The following is a 26,645-nucleotide window of genomic DNA, read 5'->3' as shown; positions in this document are numbered from 1 at the left end:
AGGCATTTCATTATTTTCTAGGGCTTTGACAAAGTTGGTTTTGTTGATTTTTGCTTGTTTTATGATGTTTCTGTGGGGAGACAGGAGCTCCCTACTCTGCCATTTTGCTGATGTCACTTTTTGGTCACTCTTCATAGTAACATTTTGTGCTTGTGTATGAAAGTTCCTTAAGGTTGGGATCTTTCTTACAGTTGCATATTTTCCAAGAAGTCTTGATTTAAATGCTTATATTTTACCTTAAACTTTCATACGTATAATAAATCACCTCCAAATATGTGTGGCAAACCAAATGAATTAAGAGAAACTACCGTGATAACAGTTCAACACCTTTGAGTCAGTTGAGCTCATAGAATAAGAGAATGAAAACAAAAAGTCTCTTTTATGTTTTTTCTCTTACTTAATCCACAAACCTATATTTAAGGAGTAGTTCACTAAAACTGAGGTTAATAATTGCTTCCTATTGCTCTAATGATTGAAGGGCACCCAGCAGAAGGGCTGCTGGATTCTCCTTCTCACCACTGTTGTCTCTCACCTCACTTAGTGCCAGTTTCTTTGACAAAGACTTGAGTATTTTATTTCAAATAATTAAAGTTGTATACATTTAATCAGAGATAAACTTTAGAAGTTATATAGAAACCAGGGTTTTAACATTCAGTCAAAGTTCAATGATTAATCTAAACCATGCCCAGTGCTGTGGCAAAGCCAAGCCCTTAGATCTTGAGTGTCTTCCTCTTGTTCTTTGTTTTACAATCCTGTGCACTATCCAAAATGGCTTTTCTTTCTTCCTATTGCTATTACTTTTTATAATGTAAAAAGAGAGCATTTCAGTCAAGTAACTCACAGAAGTAACTAATTTTGACTGGAACCAAAAATATTGGAGTTGACCTATATAAAGAAGAAAGGAACAAAAGAAAAACCAAAACAAAAACTGGATCCAGAATGAGGTAGAAAATATGACTAATAAATAGGTGAATGATATTATGCTTAAAGGGAAATTACAAAGCTACAATTGCAAGAACCTATAGAGAAAATTAATATAACAGATGATAATTATGTGTCCTTGGAGTGGAAAGGGAGACAAGTGTAGTGAAAAGACTTGAAACAACTAAACAAAGAGACTTACTTAAGGAGATCTTCAGAAATTGAAATATTTTTCCAAAGTGTTTTCATGTATTTTACTCAACATTGGGTATTTCTAAAGTGGAAGTGGAAATTGGAGATTATCTCCAGCAATCAGTGTAGATCACATATGAATAAAGTGAAACACAGAGAGGTGACCTTGCTTCGTCAAGGTGAAGCTGATTAGCGGAAGAATTTTACCCACAGAGCTGGCCTTGTAACAGCATCAGCAACATTTTCAAGCATATTTTGGCTTAAATGGGAGCTAGGTAATATTCAAAGTGTTTAGATACACTTTATAATAGCACATATTTTGTTGAATGGTAGAAATATTCAAGGTTACAAAAATTCAGGCAAGAATAACATCTGTGGGGCTGGTTTCTGGTCTCAAATTTCTTATATTCTATTTATTCTCAAAAGACATATTAGCTGCTTCTTCTACTCATTTTATATAGAAGAGACCTTCACTGGCAGTCCTCATACATCAGAAAGACCATTTTTTATGATGTTACTTGCCCACCATTGTTTAAATGTAATCCTGCCCTAAAGAAAGGAGAAATTACACAGGGAAAGAATTAGACAAATTAAGGTACAAACAAAACACTGTCCTTCCAACGGTAATATGGAGCTAAACCATGCAAAGAGCGTAGCAGAAAAAAATGAACCATAAAATATGGGTTAATGGAGGGGAAGTTTCCATATTTTAAAAATAAAATTAGCTTAAAGAGGGAATTATCTTTGTAAATGTGGAAAGCAATATTTGTAGAAATAATGATAATATCTGAAGGTAGCATCTCTTTCAAGCAAAGATAAAACTACATCAGGAAGAACTGTTATAAATGAGATGAGTAGAATTGTTAAAAGGATTTACTTTAAAGGTCAATATTCAATTAATGTAATTGCTAGGATACTGACATGGGGCCTGATTTATGGGTATTTGTAGGACTAAAATGTCCTGTTTTTGGAAACCAAAGCGGTTTGCATAGTTTACGTCATGTGCTACAACCTCATATATCCAATCTGATTAGGACTGCAAGTGCCCGTGAGAGCTAGAAAAGCCAGGCTCCCATGTATACGAGGCATGATGCTAAAAAGCAACCCATCAGTGGTCTAAAGGGTATTTTACATACTACCTAAGAGTGTTACATAAGAACTGACAGGTTTGAGATGTGAAAAGGCCATGCAATTGATAAGCCAAGAGTGGGATATGATCACTGCAACTGGAAGAAACAGCTACTTCCGTCTACTAAACAGTCAGTGAATCTTGAAAAACATAAAAATAAGAGTTCTTATTTTTCCCCAAATGCTACTCATTGTCTACAATGTCCAGCTGCTGATGGTGGTCTAAGCTTCTCCCAATTTCTCAAAGTATAAGGATGACTCTGCTGTTATGGGATTGTTGAGAACAGAATTGAGTCAGGGCCCTAGGGAGAGTGTTCTGTGGGGATAAAATAATTAGACAATATTGGACCAATTTGTTTTTATTGCTTTTTTTAAAAATACACACTGGTATACATATACACACACACATATATATATATATATATATATATATATATATATATATATATATATATTATATGTATCTATCTGATCTATCCACCATTTATCTATCATTCATCTAGTATCTATCTGTCTATCTATTTACCTACTTTTAATACCTCTTGTATTATTGCAAGTGTCAGAAACTGATGATCATTTTGTAGGGCTGGAAAAGCAAGCTAGGAAGATTACTTTTAGCCTTTGGACAGAGGAAAATGTAAGTATATCTTTGCTCCCTTGATAATCCAAAGTAACTGGTTAAGGTAAGAGTATCCTCAGGAAAAACTAAAGAGTCAGGGGAGAGATAAAATGAATTTGACAGTAAAAGGGTATTAATTAAATGTTCACAGCCAGAAATAAATTCCCCTTCTATACAAACTCCTCTGGAGCCCTGGATTGTGAGGGGCAGTGGGAAAATATGGGGACTTTAGATACTACTTATTTTGTCAATTAGACTTCATTGCCAATTGAGAGTGAATTTATTATGCAGGCAACAACCTCTCTGGTCTCTAATTTGACAAAAAATGAATGGGATTAAGTACTAGTCACTAGGTAATCTCTAAATTTTAATTGTCCATTCCATTCAATTTTATTGAACATTGTGTCTGGCATATTTAGACAAATCTGGTTTTCTGTTGTTGTCAAATAAGAAAGTCTACTATAATTCTTACAAAAATATGTCTACCTTGTTCATTTATCAGTAATCATGGGTGCCTAATATATACCAATCACCCTGTTCTAATCCCCATTGCTAAGGATTTTCAAAGATAATTAGGATGCAGCCATTTTTCTCCCCTCAAGAAACTTGCAATAATAAAAGCGAGGAAGGTGCAAGTAACTGACAACTCAAGCAAAATCAAAGGCATACTAAGAATTAGGTACAAGCAAATTTCTTTGGGTCACAGCAGAGAAACAATTGCAATGCAGCCGTTAATGGCATGGCCTTGGGGCCCAGTGGAACCAAGCGTGAAACTGTACATCTTAAGCCTCCATAAACTTCAAATGCCTTATCTGTGAAGGGATGATTATGTCCTACTTATGTGACTCAAAAAGATCAAATGCAATTATGCTCCTCTTATGCTTAGTCCCTAGTGGCTGGAAAAGTGGTGGTTCTGTCGATAAGAAAGTCAGTTTAGAGCAGGCAGAGAAGGTAGCTCAGGGATTGAGACTGTTGGCTGTGAGGTAGAATGCAAAATCCACAGGGAACTATGCAGAAGACATACTTTACACATTTTGGGTAAATCACTTGCAAAACATTATGCCATCCCTCAATGTTTTTTATTCTGATTCATGTTCCCACAGCCATCTTCTCCCGTCAATCCTAAGATACAGAATGCAGTGCCGGGAGGGGTGTAAGTAAAATCATGCTTGTCTAGGTACATAGAAATTCTGATTCCAGTTCATTTCACTCACTTCTCCACGGTTTTCTTATCAGTGGCTTGTTTATTCTTTCTGGCCATGAACGTTTAATTAATACCATTTTACTGCCAAATTCATTTTATCTCTCCCCTGATTCTTCAGTTTTTCTTGCTCTGCTGGCATTTCTCTTGCATGTACAAATTCATGCAAATATTATCATTTTCATTTAGCATGCAGTTACTGAGTGGTATCTATATAGCAGACCTTATGGTTGTGAATGAATCAGGGAACACAAAGATAAAATAAGATATAATTTTTGACACCAACACATTTACTGAGCATACTTTTGATCTTTTTAAGCTACTCCTTCACTTTTTCTGCCAAATAAATCCTATACTAACTTTTTCTTCCTTTCACTACTGATTTCCACAGCAAACCCACATTTGACTCCATCTCAGTCCGCATTAGATGGAGAGTCCTTATTTGGGCTTTGTTGTTGAGAAAACAGGGGCATCGGTGAAATATGCCTTTAGGTTGAATGGAAGACTCAAGTGTTGGAGGTGGAATTCCCCAGATACCTTGGAAATCAAATTTCTACTAGAGCTACTCTGCAGAAGTCACCAGGAAGCCCAATGATGGTGCTGAAATGGTCATGGCTAGGCTTAAGGGACATCCTAGTGCCAACCCACATGTGGGCAGCTCCCAATGTCTTCATCTAATGAGGAATCCCACTGGAAGTGAATCATCTTATAAGTCCCTCCATTCAAGGTCTCACAAATCCCTTAAACTTCCTCCCTGTTTATGAGGTCTCTGGAACACAGAGGGGATTTAATCACTTTTCAATTTAATACAAATAGAGAATCACCATCAATAACACATGGTGTTATCATCCATGTCATTACAGATTTGTTTAGTGCCTTTGGAAGACCTCACATTACAGCCCACAGAGCACCATGGGCCCTGATAATGCTGGGAACGGAAAGAAGCAAAATGAACAAATAAAAAGTATTTTAATTGCAGAAAGTAGTTCACCAACCCAAGAGCGTTGTGGGGTTAGACCTGCAAGCTGGCTTGGGGCATGGAAAATTAAAAGAACTCAGATACGGAGGTGGGACGAGCCAGGGGGTGGGAAGAGCCATGTCTTAGGCAGAGCAGAGTCAAAGATGAATCAGATTCATCCCTGAGGCCAACACCTCCTTGCCCATCCCCTCCCCAGTCCCAGCATTCAGGATTTTACTTGCATTTAACAGAGAAGATCTGTTTTATGCTTTTTCAGACATTCGGGCATCTGAGAAGCTACTTCCAAATATTGTAAAAATTGAGGTTAACAGATTAAAGGAGTTCAAATCAAAGTATCAAATTAATTGCCCCTTGAAAATTGAGAAACTGAGTTTAGGAATATCTAATTCAGGATTAAGTACTAAAGAGAACTTCTTTCAATCATGGCAGAGGCATAAATAAAAGAATAGATGACTCACCCGAAGATTTGAGTGATTAAACCCGTGGAAAATGAGTGAGCTTACATACCTCCCATCAATTACATCATGGATATAAATGTGTGCTGAAATCTGATGCCCCCTTTAAGGCTCAGACAAAGTCTTGCTTCTCTGCAGCTCCCTCACATCCCTTCAGTCAGACAAGCCGATTTCCTCCTCCCTGTAATCCTAAGAGTATTTGTTCAATTATTGTATCAAATATGGACGAGAGATTCAGAGGGTAGATTTGGGAATCAAAGAGTGCTATTTAAATTCCAGCTCCAACACTTCCCAGCTCTGTGACCATGGAGAAATAACAATTTCCTTAAGCCCCGAGTCATCATCATATGAAAAATGAAAAATGAGGGCAATAATGAATCACGTATCAGCCAGGCTGATAGTCAGGCATATCAGCTGTTCACACATTGAATAGTTCTGCCTGAGGGTGCCTGCCACTCTGGTTACCCAGGACCCCTATATACAAGCTACAATGGCAACTAAAGTGTTAACAGCTGGCATGGGCTTTAGGGGTGTCCACACTGTAGCCTTCTGATTGGTGGTACCTCTGCCCTATGAGTTGTTAGATATTTTAAATATTACCCCCGTTTCTTGCAAATACTAAAAGGCCTACTGTTTCCCTGATACTGAGCAAATGCATGGTGTCTAGGATGGTAATTTTTGTTGCTATAACAAAATATCATTTGTAATTTATCATTAGTTTTTAAGTCTGTCCACTTCTCCCATTTTATTGTGACTTCTTTTCACTGCATGTTATGTTATCTCAGTGACTAACACAGTGTTGTTCACAGAGTAGGCACACAATGAGTGAACACTGAATTAAAATAAAGGGAAATTATCCTGTAGACCTTAATACTGCCATCCTGTAAATAAATCACCATTTCGATCAACTTATTTCTTCATATGAGTGGCTTAGTGTCTTGCCATAATAGCTTTCATATCATTAGTGGGGGAATCTATGGTATTACACATGGTAGAATCTTTGTGAGAAACCAGATACAAAATCACAACTATCTTGATCTTTAGGTGTGGGCTTTCTCAGATGTAAGTTGGTTTCATAACATCAAAAGATGTGGGCTCAGCCTTGCATAAACTCTTGATTGCCATGCAACCAGATGTACTATGTCTCCTCTAGATCAATCCCACAAGCCAGAGATTGAAATATCAACTACAGAGTCAACATATTATATATGAAGTGATATGTAAGTAGCAAGCAATTTGGACAATTACTTTCAATGACTGCAATATATTCTCCAGCAAATCTACACTGGGAGCCAACAATAAGGAATTTGTTGAAGAAACACGGACAGCACTGGGATAAAGGACAGAGAATCACTGTTATTATCTTCAACAATCACAATGGCCACCGATGTGAAATCCAAGCTGTCAGCTGGAAAGCTTTCTTCAGTCCACTTTAACTCAGCCATTTGTTAAATCCTGCCCGTCGCTGGTTTCTGGGCTCCAGAAGACAGCACAAAAGAGGAAGACTGCTTACCCTTTATGGAAGTAACGGTTGCACTTTCAGCTGAACCAACCTTTAATCCAGTGCTGACGCTAAGTGATCTGTTTATGTCTCTGATCCCCACTCTTCTACCTCCCAGACACAACATGGACTTGACCTTCCTGTTTGTTTCAGCTTTAATCAACAGTCTCCATGAGTTTCTTCATCGACCACCTTACCTATGTTCCCCCACTTATTCCATGGATACAGCACACAGTTTTCCCCATCTGGGGGGAGGACCCACCTGTCATTCTCAGTTTTTCTTTATGTGGAATTTGGTCCAAGTCTAACAGCCAGAGTCTTTATTATTAACTTACTGATCTCTTTTAAGCCCACTCCCCACCTAGAACCAAGAATCGACCTTACAGTTTATTGAAAAATGTCCTGCCAGAATCATATATATCATCCACTTAAGCACAATTATTCTATTGATTCTATATTAAGAGAATTTTGCTACAGAAATGTCTGGTTTTGCTTTTGGATGTTATGCTTTTATTGTTTTCTTGAAAGAAATTGTGTGAACGTTTTTATTTATGATAGGAAAGCAATTCCTTTTAGTAAACACACTACTGTTTTTATTTTATCATTTTGAAAATGTTAAAATTGCTCCATTTCACAAACCAAAAGTGGCACCTTCAGCATAACAGAGACTGTTCATAGGTCTCCAATGCTTCAAGTAAATGATGCATAGTAAATGTTTAATCAAAACAATTAACACTAATTTTAAAAATGTATAAAGTGATTATTATAACATTAAAAAAGAATGCCCTATTAAGTTGGTGACACTTTCCATTTTTCTGTATTTAATTTTCTATGTTATGCATCAATTGATTTTTTTAAAATTGAATTATCCATAATTTTAAATACATTTTGTTTATTCTTGTTTATTATTAAACAAATCTCTTTAAATTGCTTATTGCCTGTCAGCTTGAAATACAATCACGTATAGATGTTTAGAACTCTGTGTTCCAAAGATCTTTTTTTTTTTTTGGTAAATATACATGTCACAGATGTTATAACAAGACTGTGTCATTGCTAATTACACTTATCACAGCTGGCAATTTCTAAAGTCATTTTTTTGCTGCCCATGTCTTTCTTGCTACATGAAACCTACTTTTTCAAAACTGCTGATTGCCATAATCTACTAAAATATTCTGACATCCACCTGTATCCATTTCCTGCTTTCCTGCCAAACTCCATGTGTTTTGGTTTTGATTACTCATCAATGCAGATTCTTCTTTAATATTCTCTTCATGACTCTTTCTAAATATTGAAGAAGTGATCACCAAAGCAAATATTCCGGACACCCCCAGATTATTAAAAAAAAAAAAAAAGAAAACTAGGAAAATGGCAGCTTCAATCTGGGTGTTTAAATGTGTCTAAGCTCCTTATTTGAATCACTGAAGTTATAGTGTGAGGGCAAAAACTTGCATTTGAGCTGAAAATTGGCTGAAGATGCCATTATGTAGTATACAGTTTGCTTACAGTTTGCCAAAAGCAGTGCAGGGTCTAGGAAATAGGCAGAAAGTACAAGGAGGGAATAACAAAGCCTCACAGTGTCACTGCTTCATCTAAAGACAGTACAAGGAAAGGATGTGACCAGGGCTTCTAGACCAGACAATGCGTTGTTTGTGTCCAAACTCTCAGAACTGACACTTCAACATTTAAAATCTAAAGGACAAATTAGTACCATAGAATTTATCATAAGGGACATTTACTATTACACAAGTTAAATATGAAAATTAAATATAAAGCCTATTATATTTTTCTTGAAGAAAACAACAGTTTAATTAACATATTTTTGACAACAACTGTTGAAAAGTTATACCACTTTCTAATTGCTGGTTTTTGACATATAATGACTTTTTCATTCCAAGACACATTAAATAAATACATATAGAGAGTGATATTTGGACATTATGATTTCAGACAAAGACACAACATAACTCAGTTTCCTGTGAGTGAGAGACTATCCTGTGGAAAAAAATTGAAATATGTGCCGTATCTAGATGAACCTAAATATTTTGTTTTGCATATTGACAACAGAGAGAGGGGGATGGAGAAGATGTGTTTCTGGGATCTTCAGGGTGTTGTAGGGATGTATTATTTCCACATGTATATAGGCTTTTTCATGTTTAGCCTTTACTTTGCCTACAGAAAAAGACATTTTTCTGTATTATACACAATTTTGTTTCCTTTAAGTGCAGTTTGAATACAAGATGACCACAGACCTTAAAAACGTTAAATAATGGGTTCAAAATGCTTTCACATCTGCTGTGGCCTTCTTAAATGGAATGTGAACACAGATTAGGGCAAGAAAACTTTGATGTTGCTTTTTTTTTTTTTTTGATCCTAAGTTTCCAATTCTTTTAAAGATATAAGGAACTTCTTCTAGTGTAAATTGCCAGCTTCCCATTCCCCGCCAAAAAAATGATCATCAAACACAGCTTTGAGCTGAAGCTAAAAGTGGATCACCCACTCTTCTTCAACTTCTTTGCACCCCCTCCACCAAAGACCACATACCATCAACATTCTTCTTTCTAGTTTGACAAGTTCAAGAAATGGTCCCTACGTAACAAATTGGGTGCATGTTCCTTTGAATGGTTATCACTTTTGTAAAGTTTTCTCCATTCTTTAATTGATAAAATTTTATCACAGTAGTAACAAAATTCATTATAATTCTTCCCGTTAAAATTAACAAGGATAAAATTTCAGTTTAATGTAAGAGGACGTCACTTAGCAAGATCTTGAGGGGCAGTGAAAGTGTTTTTACAGGGATACATACATAACCCACACAAGAGAAGTTTCTTGGGGCTCTGGAGGTTATTTCTATTTTCAGACATGGCTTGGGTTTACCGCAGGAAGAAGGTGGGCTATTCTGCCATAATTCATGCTGTTCTATTCTTCTCCTGTCTTTGGGGACTCTCTGGTTATCAGTGTTTTTCCTCTATGTTTCTCATCTTTTCCATACTGTTCTTTTCTTCTGAATGTTAGGAGTTATGTCTTCCAAGTTGCTCCTAACATTCTCAATATATTGATCTGGTTTCTGTTTTCCAGTGCAGTGAAGCCCATTCTACTACTCTTTCTTAGCCAACTTCCTTTCATTTCAATATGTCAACTATTCATCACATTAAAAACTTTTTTCAGGAGTCTCTGTTTACTAAAATTGATTTGAATTCATCAGACAAGTAGTGATTAAAATTACTTTTTTCCCTTAAAAAAGGATTCCCCCACAAATATACCCTCCCTCCACACTGTGAGTGCAGTGTTTCATTCTTTCATATATTAGAGAATATTTTCACAAGCCCACATTATTGTTCTTTATTGCTTTGGATAAAGAGAAATTCGTTTCAGAACAGGTTTTGCATAAACACAAGGCAGCTGCATTCTCCCTGAGTCCTTTCAACATTTCAAACATGTTAAGAATGGAGAAATAGGTCTTGAAAAAGATAGATAGTGAATATTAGAAACAATCAAAAGGAGAATTAAGCCTACTATTTTGTTTTACACATCATTCTGAAAAATAATCACTCTTGAGTAAAAATAAGTTAGATAAATAAATTTAAATTTCAACATTAAATAACTGCAAGTAAGAGATGGACAGAAAAAAAGTATAATAATGATCTTTCTTTTTTTTGACTAGTTTTGCCTTTAGAGGAGTTAACGAACATGCTTTTTTCTTAACTAAAAAATAGCTTTATATGGGACTTCCTTGGTGGCACAGTGGATAAGACTCCACACTCCTAATGCAGGGGGCCTGGGATTGATCCCTGGTCAGGGAACTAGATCCCACACACATGCTGCAACTAAGAGTTCGCATGCCACAACTAAGGAGCCTGCCTGCTGCAACTAAGGAGCCCGGCTTCCACGACTAATACCCGGTGCAACCAAATAAATAAATAAATATTTTTTTTAAAAATAGCTTTATAATTTTTTGCTAATAAAATAATGCATGCCTATATATTTTTAAAATACTACAGAATATATAGACACTTGAAAGCATAAAACCACACATTTTAGTGAATTTCATTCTGCCTTTTCTTCTTTCTATTTCTACACACACACACACACACACACACACACACACACATATACATGGCCATACAATTTTAAATAAATGGGATCATACATGCAGCTTATATACATATATATATGTATATACATATATATACACATATACAAATTTGAACATATTTTCACATAGAAACACATAAACCTATAAGATCCTTTTCAGTGCAAATAATTCTATAGTTTGAATATATACCAATTTTCTCAAATAGTCATAAATAAAATTACATTAAAATTGTTTAAAAATTTTGTATGTTCAAACTATGCTTTGTTGAACGTCTTCATGCATGCATCTTTGTGAACTTCTCTGATTATGCATTTAGGATAAATTCAAAGAACTGAAATGTCTTGAGCAAAGTAACATACACTTCATATTTTGGTAGAAATTACTATTTTCTTTTGAAATGCTGAGCCACTTTTTGCTCTCATTCGTAGTACTTAAGAGAGCTTGTCTCCACATGACTTTGCCAAACAGATCATTTTATATCATTTTATTCTTTATCCATTATTTTATAGATACAAAGTATTATTTTATTTGTATGTCATTTTCTTGAATTACTAGTTGTAACCATTTTTTGTAAGTTAAGAGAATATTCTGGTTCTTTAATGAATTGGCAGTCCATGCCTTTTGCCAATAATCTTATTGGTATATTTCTCTTTGTGTACGGCATTGTATCTATGAAGAATATTAATCTATTGTGAAATTACCTAATAAAATAAGTAAGTCTAGTAATCAGAGATATTTCTACATTGGTGAGAGAGTGCAAATTACAAAATTTTCTGCAGTTTGATTTAGTAATATGTAACAGAGTTTTAAACATATGCATTCTAGGGTGACACTTGTAAATATACTTAAATGAATGTATCCTAAACGTATTCAAAGATCCATGTAAAAAATACATGAAAGAGATATTCATGGAAGCTATAATTAGAAATAAAAGGTTAAGGGATTTATGCATAAATACTTCAGTTTTTTGTTACTACTTAAAATGTTATTTTATAAAATTTTTATATCCCAATTGTCCCTTGTTGATATATGGAAAAGCATATTAATCTCATATCTTGTTACTTGGTATGATTGATTATTATTTCTAGGAGATTTTATTTGATTCTTTATGCTTTCCTACCTAAACAATCATGTCATCTGCAATTAAGGACAGTTTTATTAATTTCTTTCAATCTATATATTAATTTGTTTTGTTATCTTGTCTTATTGCACTAGATAGAACTTTCAGTTTGATATCAAATGAGAATGGAAAAAGGGGGCATTCTTGCCTTGTTCCCCATCGTATAAAGGAAGAGTTGATCTCTCTCCACTAATTAAGCATGATATTAATTGTAGTTTTTTCATATATATTCTTTATTGTGCTAAGGAACTTTCCTTCTACTTCCATTTTTGAGATTTCTTTTACCATAATCAGTGTTGAATTTTGTCAACTGCTTTTTCTCCATTTATTGATATGATCTTATTTTTTTAAATCTGTTAATATGACAAAATACAGATTGATTTATGAATGTATATGATCAATATATTGAAAACTAAAAACTCTGATTAAAGAAATCAAAAGGACCTACTGTAAATGGAAAGCTATTTCACATTCAGGGATTTGAAAACACACTGTTAATATTTCTGAACTTGATCTATAGATTTAATATAATGCCAATAAAAAAATCCAAGTTTTTAATATATCTGTATCTATTTTGTGTGTGTGAAACCAATTCTAAAATTTATACTGAAAGTCAAAGGACAGAATAGACAAAACAATAGCAAAAAACAAAGTTGGAGGACTCAAACTGCCCAATTTCAAGATTTTGTACAAAGAAGCTATAATCAAGACAGTGTAGTATTGGGAAAAGAACACATACATAGAGCAATAGAACTGTATAGAGAGCCAAGAATTCAGCCTATACAAGTATAGACACTGATTTTTAACAACGGAGCAAGCCAATTCAATAGAGATATTGTATTTTTAACAAATAATTCCAGAACAACTAGGCATCTATGTGCAAAAACTGAATCTAGACACAGACTTTACACCTTATACAACAAATAACTCAAAATGGGCTATAGATTTAAATGTAAGATGCAAACCTATACAACTTCTAGGAGAACACCTCTGCTGCCTTAGATTTGCTGAGGAGACTTGTACAAGACCAAAGTGTGACTCATGAAAGGAAAAATAGATAAGTTGGACTTTGCTAACATTGAAAACAAAACAAAACAAAGCAAAAAAAAAAAAAAAAAAAAAAAAACCTGCTGTGTGAAAGTCACTCTTAGGAGAATGAAAAGACCATCTACCATTTCATCTACATGAAAATGTTTGTAAAGTACATGTATGATAAAAGATCTGTACCCAAAATATGCACAATGAAGAACATTAAAGACTCAAGAATTCAAAAATAAGAAAATGAATAATTTAAAATAGACAAAATTTATATAGACATTTCACCAAATAAAATATACGGGAAGCAAATAACCATATGGGAAGATGATCCACACCATTTTTATGAGGGACATGCAATTAAAATAAAAGTGAGTTTTCATTACATAACTATTAAAATGGCTAAAATTCAAACTGACACTACCAAACGCTGACGAGGTTGCAGAACCATAGGAATTCTCATTTAATATTGGTGTTCAGGCAAAGTGATTTAGTCATTTAGGTTTGACAGTTGTTTTCAAAACTGAATACACATTTTCCATAAGATCCAACACAGGAGCTCCTTCATATTTCACTTACTGATTTGATAGTTTTTGCTGCTCAAAGACCTGCACACAGATGTTTATAGTAGCTTTATTGATAGTTGTCAAAAACTGGAAGCAACCTGGATACTGGATACTTTTCAATAGGTGAATGGATAAACAAATTGTGGTGCATGAGTAAAAGGGAATACTATTCAACGATTAAAAAGAATGAGCTGTCAAGCCATGCAAAATTGTGAGTGAATCTTAATGCAAATTGCCAAATAAAAGAAGCCATGCTAGAAAAGTCATATACTGTATGATTCCATTTATATGACATCCTGGAAAAGGGAAAACAGTGAAAAGATCAATAGTGCCAGCATTTGCCAAGGTGAATAGGTGAAGCACAGGGAATTTTTTAGGGTGGTGAAACTATTCTGTGTGACACTCTAATGGTGGATATATGACACTATACATTTATCAAGCCCCATAGAACCTTCCATCAGAATGAATAAATCTGAAGGTATGAATTTTCTAAAAAATCATTTAGGAGATTGGGCAAGCCTAGGATGAATGCAGACTGTGACAAAGACTATAGCTGCATTATAAATACCTGGAATAACCTCATTGGAGGGAATAGGAGGAAACGTTTCTGACCTAAGGAATTCTGGAAATTGGTAGAGAATGTAAGCCTTATAACAAAAGGAACTGCACATAGTCTCTATTCTGGTAGATAAAATTGTTTCCCAAGGGGGTGTGGATTAGCGCTTCTAACAGGAGTGTACTGGAATCAAACCACTAAGTAAATGATGACAGTTCTTGGGAACCAAGTTTCTCACTGTTGGAGTGAAAGATTACAGAGAGAAGTGTAAAATAATCAATGAGCTAACAGATAAGAGTTGGAGACATCAGGATGAACTTATGTTTAGCTTAATATGGATAAAGACAGATCCATGCAGAAATACTTACAGATACGTGTATATACATGGGTTAGTATGACTACAAATATGTTCTTGTACTGTCAGCTGGAAGAGCCTACAAACAATAACACCCCAGTGACAGCAAGCACCCCAGCACCCAGAGATTGGTTTCCAAGTACCATTCTTCAGTGGAAGGAACCAGGGCTCCTTGGAGAAATGGCTGATTCTCAGGATGGAGCATGGTATACACATGATGAGCCTGGAGCATTGCACAGTGCCAAAAACAAGGAAGTTTGCAAAACTAGCAAATAGTGCAAAACACAGCACTAGGGAATGACATAGGGACCCAGGAGCCATATGAAAAAGTTTGCAATGATGAAAGGTTGAATAGTTTGAGCAACAAATAAATAATGTAATACTAGATTACAATACTAAGTATAAATAAAAATCCATGGGCCCATACTGATATAAATAAATGTTGTAGTAAATTAATAAATGGGGGATAAGTGACAAATCTCTCATGCAGAAGAATGACACATAATTTATGCAGATTACTGTCCCCTCAAGAAGTAGGCATTACTCCCCAACCTTAACTGTGTACTGGATATAGTGAAGACTTTCTAAAGAGCAGTCACCTTACAGTGGAGAAATCTGACACTATCTCAGCCAGGTGATCAAGGTCAAGGTCAACAGTGCTAAGACATATTGATAGTATGTAACCTTGATATGATCTAATGTGATGGTTCTTTACCTCTGTGGTCTTCCTGTCAAAACTCACAATCCCAGTCTAATCATGCGAAAAATATCAGACAAAGCCCAGTTGAGGGACATTCATAACATGTATATTTTCTCAGTTTGTAAGCCATTTCTCAGTCACAGTTTACAAATTTACCTTAAAATGTCACCAACATTCAACATGGTTCTGCAAAGCATGACAAGTCTACAGCTCTCATCCCGAGCAACTCACCCGGTGAATTTGACAAAACCCTGGTTACAATCCTGTTCAATTAATCAAACCCTTGGATGTTGTGCTGATGTCAAGTTGCTGTAATGGTTTCTCAATGTTTCCCTTCAGTTTCTGCACATATCTCAATATGGAGCAGTAACGCTCGAAGGGACACTGTTCAAGTGGGGACATCACTGTAGCCACTGAAGGCCACCTATCAGCTCAGCTGGGCATCTGGTTCTACTGCCAGGAACCCTTTACCCACTACTGTCCCTGGCAGTGGCACACCTCTCTGTCCTGATGTGATAGAGGTGACCCCAGAATATGCTTTCATCTCTATATCCCTTGATTTGAATTGAAATCTCACATTCCTTTGTATCTGATTGGCAGAACCCAGCATGTATCCCAGCAGCAAAGAGTCTGAGAACTTAGTTCCTGAATTCTCCTAGAGGGAAGTCAGGACTCATATCATCAGGAAACTCTACAAACACAGGGATGATTTTCAACAGAGAACAACTGTGTAGCCAAAAATGGAGAATGGATCTACTGTGGAGGTTATAAAAGGAATCCAGGGGGGAAAAAAGGATGGCATGTTAACTTAGGGAGGTGGGGTTGAAATGGAGAGGAGTAGCATAGATACATAACAAAACAATGGAGACAGTATGAAAAGATAAAAAGGGATAGATTTGAGGTGGGGTAAAAAGAGTCCAGGGAACATCAAAGAAAGTGCCTCTTCTGTGGCGTGTCCACCTACATGCATTATGGCGCCATCCACACAGAGAGGGAGCTTAGGATGGGTAGGGGGTAGTGCTTTTGTTGTACTTTGTATGGTGGGAGAAGCCAGGGAGAAGGCTGGCTTCAATTTGGGGCATACTAATATAATTGAACTAAGGAAGCCTAAGTTCCAGTTAAAAGTCTGGCTCTAACTGTCACCCTGGCACTGGATTAGTAACAACTTTTTTTTTCCATTATGGACAAGTTTCTGTCTTCTCGGCAGCCCCTCTGGAACGTCCTCAGAGCACAAGTTGGTATTGTCCACTGCTGTGGAGGTGCCCAGCACAGTCTAGACTCCCCACAAGGTCATGTTAAATAAATTATTTTCTACCTGCCTCCTGCCACATATCCCAACTCAGACATCATTTAAACTCAAACTTTTCAAAAACTTTCCCTTGAATCCATGTTTCATTGGGATGGTATGAAGAATAGGTATTTTATTCATCTAAATCGTGCCCAACGGGAAAGGTTCTTTTATCACCACAGATATTTAGTAGACTAACAGTTTCTAGAAACCCAAAGTGAAATAGGTATTTACCTTTGGTCTAATCTCATCACTACAAAAAGCTAATTTAGAGATTGTTCACCTCTAAAGTCATCTCCATCAACAGAATGGAGAGGGGGTGGGAGACCAAAGGCATGCAAGTGTGGGTTGATGCTTTTTCTTCCATTTGGCAACCCCAGTCATGCAAACTAAAGATGGGTGTATTGAAATGGTGTGGAAACATACATTCGTTTACATTTTCCAAACAAATGACCTCCTGTAGGTAACTTAGACAGCCACATTTTTCACTCTCACCTTTTGGTTTTCTCTCAGGCCACTCCAATCACCATTTAGACAATTAATCAGAAGAACAGGCTATGCCTAATCGTTTTCATTGCAAGACTGCCAGATATGATCTCTGCCCAAATCTTTTCTCTGGTTTGATAAGTTGCCTTTTAAAAAAGGACAAGTCTTGTGCTTTATAGAGAGTAGTTCTTAAAATGAAAAAAAAAAAAGAAAAAAAAAAGATTTGTATGTAAAACCTACTGGAGTCTTGAGTTTTTACCAAGTCAGGGGAAGAGTGGACAGTGGGGCAAAAGCCCGGCTTCTAAACAGGGAAAGGAAGAGCTTTTGCAGAAAGTAGAAAGCTTTGCCCTGTTCAAGGTGGTGGCAGGTTTATGCTCCTACCAGGTTTCCCAGGGTTGAGCAGAGGCTACATCCTGCCTTCCAGGAGCTCCAGAAAAGTAAACATGAAAAATGTTATGTCACCCTTTCTCCAAACAGCACAAATCAGAGTGAAATTTGTTGCTATATTTAATTCTAGGATCATTTACCTATCTGCCCTTCTTTTAGTAACTTTCAGGCTTTGATTTGTTGTTTTTTCTGGGGTGGTGAGAGGAAGCATTTGCCTCTTTTCCTCCCAGGCTTTCAATGAAAACTCTAAAGGTAAGGCTGCCTTAATTAAGTTGCAGATGTAATCATCAGAGTTTGAGTCAATAAAAATGACATGTGTTGGCATTACGTAGAGTCCCTCTGAACCTTGTATGGAGAGGGAAGTGCCCCTTGCCACCTGCCCTGCAGGTCTGGGAATGAAGGCCACAGGAAGGTGGGCATGACCATGTGCAGAGGCTCCCCTTAGATTAGGGTTCTTATTTCCAGAAGTGAGGGAGAAAACATGCAGTCCAGTGCTATATCTCACTGTTCGAGATGCTTCCACAAAACCTCTGCAGCTTGTATGAAAATGTGCAACTTCCCAAGGCGACTGCCATGCTGCTGGTCCCTGAGAGGCCACCCACGTCCAAGTCCCAGACCTTCCAGGAGTCACTCAAGGGGCCCGGCCCCCTTTGCAGCATGAACAGTCGTGTTCACGGCTCCAGATCCGAGATGCAATTTGAGACACACATAATGTGTAATGAAACAGGTTGTTGATTGAAGTGAGTAATAAAAACACCAGCAAGTGTATCGCCTTAGGCTACCAACAAATAAAACTTCGGAAAGAGGCAATAAGAGATCAGTGTGGTGACTGTTCATTTTGCATCCGCTGCAAGTTGAGATGGGTGATCTGTCTCATATCCCACTATTTGGTTAAACGTCGTCTGCTCTCACATATTTTTAAAGTGAAATGTACTTGTTGTAAGGGTCTCTTGACTTGCCTCGAGAATGAGAAGCCCATCAGCTTGTAGGAGGATTGGAATAGTAACACCAGGCATTGTAAGGAATTAAAATGACTGTAGATACTGGTTATGTCACTATTCACAAAATGTGTACAATAAGACCCATGTGGTCTTATGTTTGAAATATTAAAAGAGAAAAGAAGATACAATGCTTGTTATACAAATCATGAAAAATAGAGTGTGAGAGGGCCTGAAATTGGAGACTCCAAGAGCTTGTAAGAGGGGGTTTATGATAAAGAAAAACAATCCTTTTGTAATCTGGATCAGTCAGTTTTTATTTTTATTTATTTATTTATGTTTTGGCTGTGTTGGGTCTTCGTTGTTGCACACGGACTTTCTCTAGTTGCGGCGAAGGGGGGCTACTCTTCGTTGCGGTGCACGGGCTTCTCATTGCGGTGGCTTCCCTTGTTGCAGAGCACAGGGTCTAGGTTCGTGGGCTTCAGTACTTGCAACACATGAGCTCAGTAGTTGCGGCTTGTGGGCTCTAGGGCGCATGGGTTTCAGCCATGCGTGCTCTAGTGGTACGCAGGCTCAGTAGTTGTGGCTCGTGGGCTTAGTTGCTCCACAGCATGTGGGATCTTCCCAGACCAGAGCTCAGACCTGTATCCCCTGCATTGACAGGTAGATTCTTAACCACTGCACCACTAGGGAATTCCCCAGATCAGTCAGTTTTTGAAGTTGGTAATCATGAATAGCTAAAAAATATATATTTATCTATATTTAAATACATTGTTAAATAAAATTTACATAAAGGTCAGAGTAAAATTTATATTTGATATTTCTATATATTTGGTACCTACATTCCCCAATTTCTCTATTGTGTGTTGATCTTGTCACATCTGTCCTCATTTCTGGGTCAATGCCAAGGGAAGCACAGGAAAAGGTAGAGAAGAGATTTTAACACGATTGGAATCCAGACTCTAGGACAGAGAGTCACAACACCAGGGGTTTATTATGCAGGGGACAGGAGGGGCTGAGCCTTTTCAAGTGTAGGATTGCTCTCTTCAAGTGCAGGAAGGCAGAAAGGGATGGGAGTGATTTGGGGTGAATCCGATGAACAGGAAGAGAAGAGAATTGTGGAGGAGTTTGCTCTTCTATCGTTCTCAAGCAATAATCATGGACCATTCTTTACTTTGCCAGCCATGCTTCCAGATTCTGGGCATAGGAAAGTAAAGAAAAAAGAAAAAAGTTCCTACCATCACAGAGCTGACCTTGGGGAGAACAAAAGGGAAATGAAATGGATGGGCTGCCAGACCGACAGCAGCAGAACCCCCTGTAGCCTAAAGACTTTCTGTCCCAGCTCAAAAGCTGATGGCCATTTCTGACAATCCTTTAGAGTTTTGGTTAATAAGTATTGACGCAGATGCTTACGCGGTGTAAAAATTTATGTCCACTGTATCATCAAGTGTCTAAAGTGTTACGGATCTCAACACACTTTATTTTTTCTGTATGTTGCTTTTTGCCTTGGGTTTCACTGTAATATTAATCTTTCTTCACCTTCTCATTTCTTCTGCATTTCCCTGATTTGCTGTGCCTGCTTCGCTTATTTACTTTATTTTACATATGGCTCTTTTTAAAAAAAATTTACATGTGGCTTTTGCAACTAATATGTAGTGGTATTTTAAAATTTGTTAATGCAGTCTCTTTTTCCTATCACCATCATGTATATTTTATTTTTGTGCTTTTCTCTGTCGTTTGGTTTCATAATTTCACTTTGTGAACCCTGTAGGCGTAGTGTGTGTGTGTGTGTGTGTGTGTATTTGCGTACACATGTATGTAATATTGGGCACAAGTTTATTGTCTAATTGTTAACAAAGAATTAAAGAACATCTCTAGACTCTATTATCCTGTAGTAAAGCAAATAAACAGCAACAAAAAAGACAACATTCATATAGTTTTCCAGTGGCCAATCTCTCTTGGCTCAAATTTTAATTGTTTATCTTGAGAGTTTAGACACTATAAGTATTAAACTTTTGTGTTTTTATACTGTAACTCCACAAGTAAGAGAAATTGTTTAAGTTACTACATGAATCACCAAGAAGAATTTAGTCTACCTGCAAACTTCTGGGATGATGAAGGGGTGGGAAAGGGCAGGAAATATTGACATCGACATTATTGAAATATTGACATCAACATTATTTTGATATCAGATAGGGGCTGATTCAAGAGGCTGGAGGGCTGGTGGAAATCTCAATTGTGTGTGTCTTCTGTAATTTGATTAGGGGCAGAATAAAGCAAATGTGCTCAAATATTACTTCCGTTTAACACATTCATATTTTAAGTGTTTCCCCTTTTATGTTTAGGATGTTTTCCTAAGCCCCCGTTGGATTTGTTTATTCATTCATTTCTGTTTAATCACCTCTGACAGACAGAAGGTCGTTTCCCATGAATAGACTGAGGAGATCTGCCCGATTGCTGTCGGATGCTCTCACTTAGAAGGCTGGTGGCTGTAATTTTCTTGGTTCCTTCCTCATCCAGGCAACCTGGATAGAGAAAATAATGTGGGTAGTCATGACAGGACAATTTCATCTTCCCCAGCCTTCCTGTCTGTGGTTGAAATGGCTGCTTTAGAGGTTAAAGAGTTTTGTTTTGTTTTTTTCTTTAATTCAGCATTGGCTTTGCTCATCATCCATGGAAAGAGGATAGCATGATTATGTCTGCTCTCCATCGATACATCCCTGCATACTATAGAAAAAGTCTGTTACATCCAGGAATAGCTCTGCCATATCTGGGCTGTAATCTCTTCATGGTTTTCTGTGTAGCATCAACAACTTCCCAGAGCCACTGCTCTAAACTGGTAGAGACTGCAAAAGCTAAAGGAATTTACGTTTTTTTCTCAGTATCTTACTCAACTCCTCAGCCCCTCAAATTACAAGGTCTGCGATGTCTGCGTTCCACCAAACTATGTCTTCTCAGCCAGTGGACAAGGAATTTCTGCAAGTAAGACCAAAGTATTCTTCTGAAATTTCTAAATACATTACTCATCACACCTAAGTGAGCAGTAATTGCTGGCCATTATTTTCATTTTTATCTCATCAGCTTTGCTCAGATGCCTCTCTCAGAAATCTTCCCTATTTCTTGCCCATGACTGCACTGTTCTCTAGTTTGAAGTTTAAGGTTGTATCTGGAATCTGAGCTGGATGGGGGAAGCAAAAGACAATGGGCCTCAGCTCATGCTGTCATGGTAACCAGAATGGACTGTGAAATGGGGGTTCGAGTACTAATGATAGCAGTTTATCCTAGGAGCCAGTATTTATTAAAAAGTAACAGATTCTGCAAGGAAAATCTCATATTTTAAAAAACAGAATAGTATTAGTGGAATATAAGGATGCTGCCAAATACACAGATTAGTTTTACTTTTGGCAAATAATCTTTCAATTTTGTTAGAGATAGATAACTCAGGTAGAGATATGTAAGCTTAAAATCGATATTACTAATTATATGACTAATAGCAACTAGTGAGAAAAAGTTTGTGTGCTTTGGGATTCTATCCTTGGTTTATACTGCTAGGATATATTTATTTTTATTTGCATAAGGGTGAAATGGCCAAAAACAATTGGAATTGATAATGATTGGAGACTGATCCTGTTATGATGGATTGTGTAGGATTTTAAATAAGATAAATAATTTGAAGGAAAGGTCAATATCGTACAAATTATTTTTAACAACAATAAACACAAGTAATCACCTTTGGCTTCAGGGGAAAATATCACAGTAATGAAGAAAACATCATTCACTCATTAATCTCAGAAAAAAAATTTATTCTCCAATGTGTCAGAAACTATACAAGGTGCAAGGAATACATACATTGTGTCTGTGCCCTGAAGGGTTTCACAATTAGTGAAAGGGATGGATTTATATGAAATGCCAGACACTACAGTGAAATGTGTGATGCTAGATATTTCTACAGGGTGAATTAAGAGAGAGTAGAATGGGGGAATTAACTGTTTCAGGGAGGGGGCAGTCAGAGAAAGGAGTCTATTTTGGATCATAGTTTTACTGACTGGATGCCATCTAAATTTCCTCCCAGCTCTGATATTTATGAGTCTACTAATGGAAACAGCTAGGGACTCACATTGATAAGACTGTTTGTATTAAGTGTTTATTAAGGATATTTACAATTACTGATAATGGTTGAGCATTGGATATACATATTAAATGTATGAGCACATCTATCATCATATATATATATATCAGACCTCTATTTTGAACTCTGGGCTCATAAATCCAATTACATACTTGCCATCTTTACTTAGTTGTCTCCAAATGTTTCAGGATATCATGAATTTCTGTTACTATTTTCTTTAAAGTAGTATTTAATTTCCAGGTCTAGCCTAGATTCTATTAAAGGGGATTGATAATGGTAATGATGATCATGGTGATAATGATGGTGATAGTGGTAGTAATGATGATGATTATGATTCCATTTTTCTTTTTAAATACATACAGTCTAAGAAAAACAGTTTTATTTTTTTTTAAATAAATAAATTGGGATCAGAGCAGTTAAGTAACTTTTCCAAGATGGTACAGCTAGAAAGTTACAGAGAAAGGCTTTGAACTCAAATCCATATGATTTTGAAGTTATTCTGAGATTACTCTCTCATTAAATAAGTGACTACCATTTCTTTACCAATTACAAATTTATCCTCCTACTAGTTTACCCTTCCAATAGGTAAGGTTTATTGAGACATTCAATCATCAAATTGCCCTGTCTTTCTGACAGGATGATTCTAGAGCAAGTTCCCACTTTCTTAGGCTCTTCCCCAACCAAAGCCTAATGGTGTCCTGTGATGTACGATATCTCTCACTGCAACAAATATCAAACCCAGTTGTTCAACTACAGATGTATTTCTGGTAGTCTTTGGCTAGAGGACATCTACATGCTCTAGAAATGCTATGGCCAGTGTCAAGTAGAAGATGATCATCCCTTTTCTTATTTTGAATACTACCTTCCAATTATATTAGTCTATGAGTATTACAGAATTAAGTTCCCCATCTTTGTGTGAGGGAGTCTTATCCCTATAACCTAGGACAGTATCATGGGCTCACAATTCCTCTTCACACTTCCTTGTGAGCCTGTATAAAGAGGAAAAGTTAATTTATTTTAACCACTGAAATGGAATTATGAATGTGGCTGCCATCAACCCCTTAACATAGTTTATAACACATAATGTTCATCTTGTCAGATCTGTCTCATTGTATCTGTATGTCAAGATTCTTTGTTTCTGAAATTGTCATCTTAAACTTTAGTGATGGCCTTTAATCTGATCATTATGGCCCTGGAATTTAATTAAAGTACTAACTTCAACAGAGCAAAAAACAGAGCCCTGTATCACTCTTCAGAGACTACCTTCTACCTCAGAGATTCTCATTTTAGGCAAGAGAAAATGAACTAACTTGGTCAAATACTTTGCTAATGTAAACCTATAACCTGATAATGCTCTTTAAAAGAGATTTCATTTATATCTGGAGATGTGTCTTAAGTGTATTAAGTCTTTTGGATTTGGCATGAGATTAAAAAATTATCAGAAGAAATAGAAGTACTCAGATGGAAACAGGGAATAATGAGGATAATGTCAAATCAGCACTTAAGAGGAATTACAGTAAACATCAGGAAATAGAGATCATAAAATCTGACGAGAACATAACTTCTCAGAAGTCAACATTCAGTCTTAGACCATCCATTCCCTACACCAGTTACCTGAGGGAAGTTAAAGAACTGAAGGCACAGCCAGGGAAGGACAGGCTTTTTAATATGAGTTAAGATATTTGCTTCAAGCTTCGGAAGAACTCCCAGCTCAATTATGCTTAAGTGGAGAAATGCTTCCCCACCAACACCTCCTGTTGCATAAACTAAAATTCACTGAAGATGTCTTCTTTCCTCTTTCTCTTTGATTTCAGATTGTTTAGTATATAAGGACGAGGGCAAGAAAAAACAGAGCAAAGAACAATAAAATGTTGAGAGCACTTTTGTACCAGCTGGAGGAACAGGGAATTTGAATGATGATGACTCCGTTTAATTGTTTTCGTCTAGATTCTCTACATCCTAACTTCTACTAACCAGAGCCCTGGGCCTGAGTGGGGAATCTAGAGATTGGGAGCTGATTTTCCAAAAGTAGCCAAGAGGGAGGAAAAGATACACACATTCTAGAATTTAGTTTGAATCATAAATACCAGAAACTACAAATTGGTATTTGTGTTAATTGACATTTGGATTCTGTGTGATGTTTCTCACAGCCCCCAGTATACTGTGAATCATTACCCTTATCCTAGATAGGATTAGTGGGTGATGAACTTGCATGGACCTAGCACAGTGCTCGGCAGATTGTATTTTGTTGTGTCAGTAAACAAATATAAATGAAATTTTATTTTGTTAAACTAAATATAATAGCCTAGAGGGTATGTTAATAAAGATAAGCTAAGTCTTGTAACAAATCTCCAGTTCTCAATAAGGGAATACAATTTTGTTTTTCATTAAAGATATATACTTATTTAGATTGGTCAGGAGGCTCAGGTCCACACAGTTATTCGGGGACTGAATCTATTGGAGATTCTACCCCCTTTATCTAGCCAAGAGCCCCTCCGGCCCCCCCATGGGTGTAAAGGAGAACAGTGAGAGGGCACACCCTCCCCCACAGCCTGAGCCTCTTAACCCACATCTGGCATCCACTCTCACTCAATTGGTGAGTTCTAGTCACATGACTCAATCTAGGTGCAGGGGAATCTGGGTAATGTAGTTCAGCTGTGTGCCTGGGAAGAGGAGGTGGACCTGTTGAGCATCTATCTAGCCAGTCATTGCTGTAGAGCATATGCTCCAGAAACCTTATAAAACCTTTCCTTACAGTGTTTGCAGAGCTGCATGTACACCTGCTCTTGCTAGACCCTTTGTAAGATCACTCATGATGGTAGTGGTTAACTGATGCATACTTCTCAATATTTATTAACTTCAGTTTGGTGTGTAGATTCCAAAGGGACACAATGAATAAATAAACAAGTTACGGGTGCCTCCAGTCACAGCCCAGTGAGTCATAGCTGTCTTGTTCATCAGTCATGTGGTAAATATTGTTGTCAGGTGCCCTCACGGATGGGCCTAAGCACCTCATCCGAATGCACCACAAATTTGGCCCTAATATTTAGTAGCCAATAAAAAGAGAGAAAGAAAATAAAATACTGAGAAGAAAATTATTATTTAAGGAAAAGTCTTACTATTCTTCAGACGTATACCAGAAGCAAATGTTCTTGTAGCATTCTCTAAAATTAAAACATCTCATCTTATACAAAAGTTGCCTGTCTACACCCTTCTCAGTGTCTTACATCTGTCAATCTATTTAATTTCCACACAATCTTATGAAGTCCCAAAATTATACCTAATTTACCTATGAAGAAATGGAGACTGAGATGAAATAATTTGCCCAAGATTTTAGTTATAAGGGAGATCAGATTTGAATTCTAGGCAAATTTGATTGAGTCTGTACTTTTAATCATTCTATTAAACATCCTCTCTCTACACTTTATTCAAAAGCATTCTAAAAATATTCAATAAACCTAATATATTTGGTTTTTGCACATATAAATCTTGCCCAACTCTTGTTTGTTTTACTGGCTTTCTTAGAACTTCGGACTGTTAGCGTCTATCACAGAATAGCGTCTATTCTGTTTCACAAGCCAGAGTGTCAGTTCTCTCTTTTTTTGTCCTGTTACTTACCCAGCTCCAGTACAGGATGGGAAACTCGGGTAACTAGAGGTAATTAATACCGATGCCCTGTCATGATTCTGATCATGGGCTTTGGAATTTGAAAGTTTTATGATCGATCAAATCTAAATGCATCCTGTATTAGAGGTTGTAAGTTTGACAAGGTAGACAAATAACCTATGCCTCAATTTCTGCATATTGGGAAAAACAGTAACTGATTTGTGGGACTTTTGTTTGGATACAAGGAAGTAATCAATATAAAGCCCGAAGAATACTCATAGCACTTTATAAATATATCCACATTATGAGATATTGTGGAGAATTATGTTGTCTCAACCATTTATAACGTAGTTACAGTGAATGAATCATCACTGGGGAACAAGCACCTAT

This window comes from Eubalaena glacialis, chromosome 8 (assembly GCF_028564815.1).
Source record: "Eubalaena glacialis isolate mEubGla1 chromosome 8, mEubGla1.1.hap2.+ XY, whole genome shotgun sequence".
NCBI lineage: Eukaryota > Metazoa > Chordata > Mammalia > Artiodactyla > Balaenidae > Eubalaena > Eubalaena glacialis.
This window is presented reverse-complemented; position numbering follows the sequence as displayed.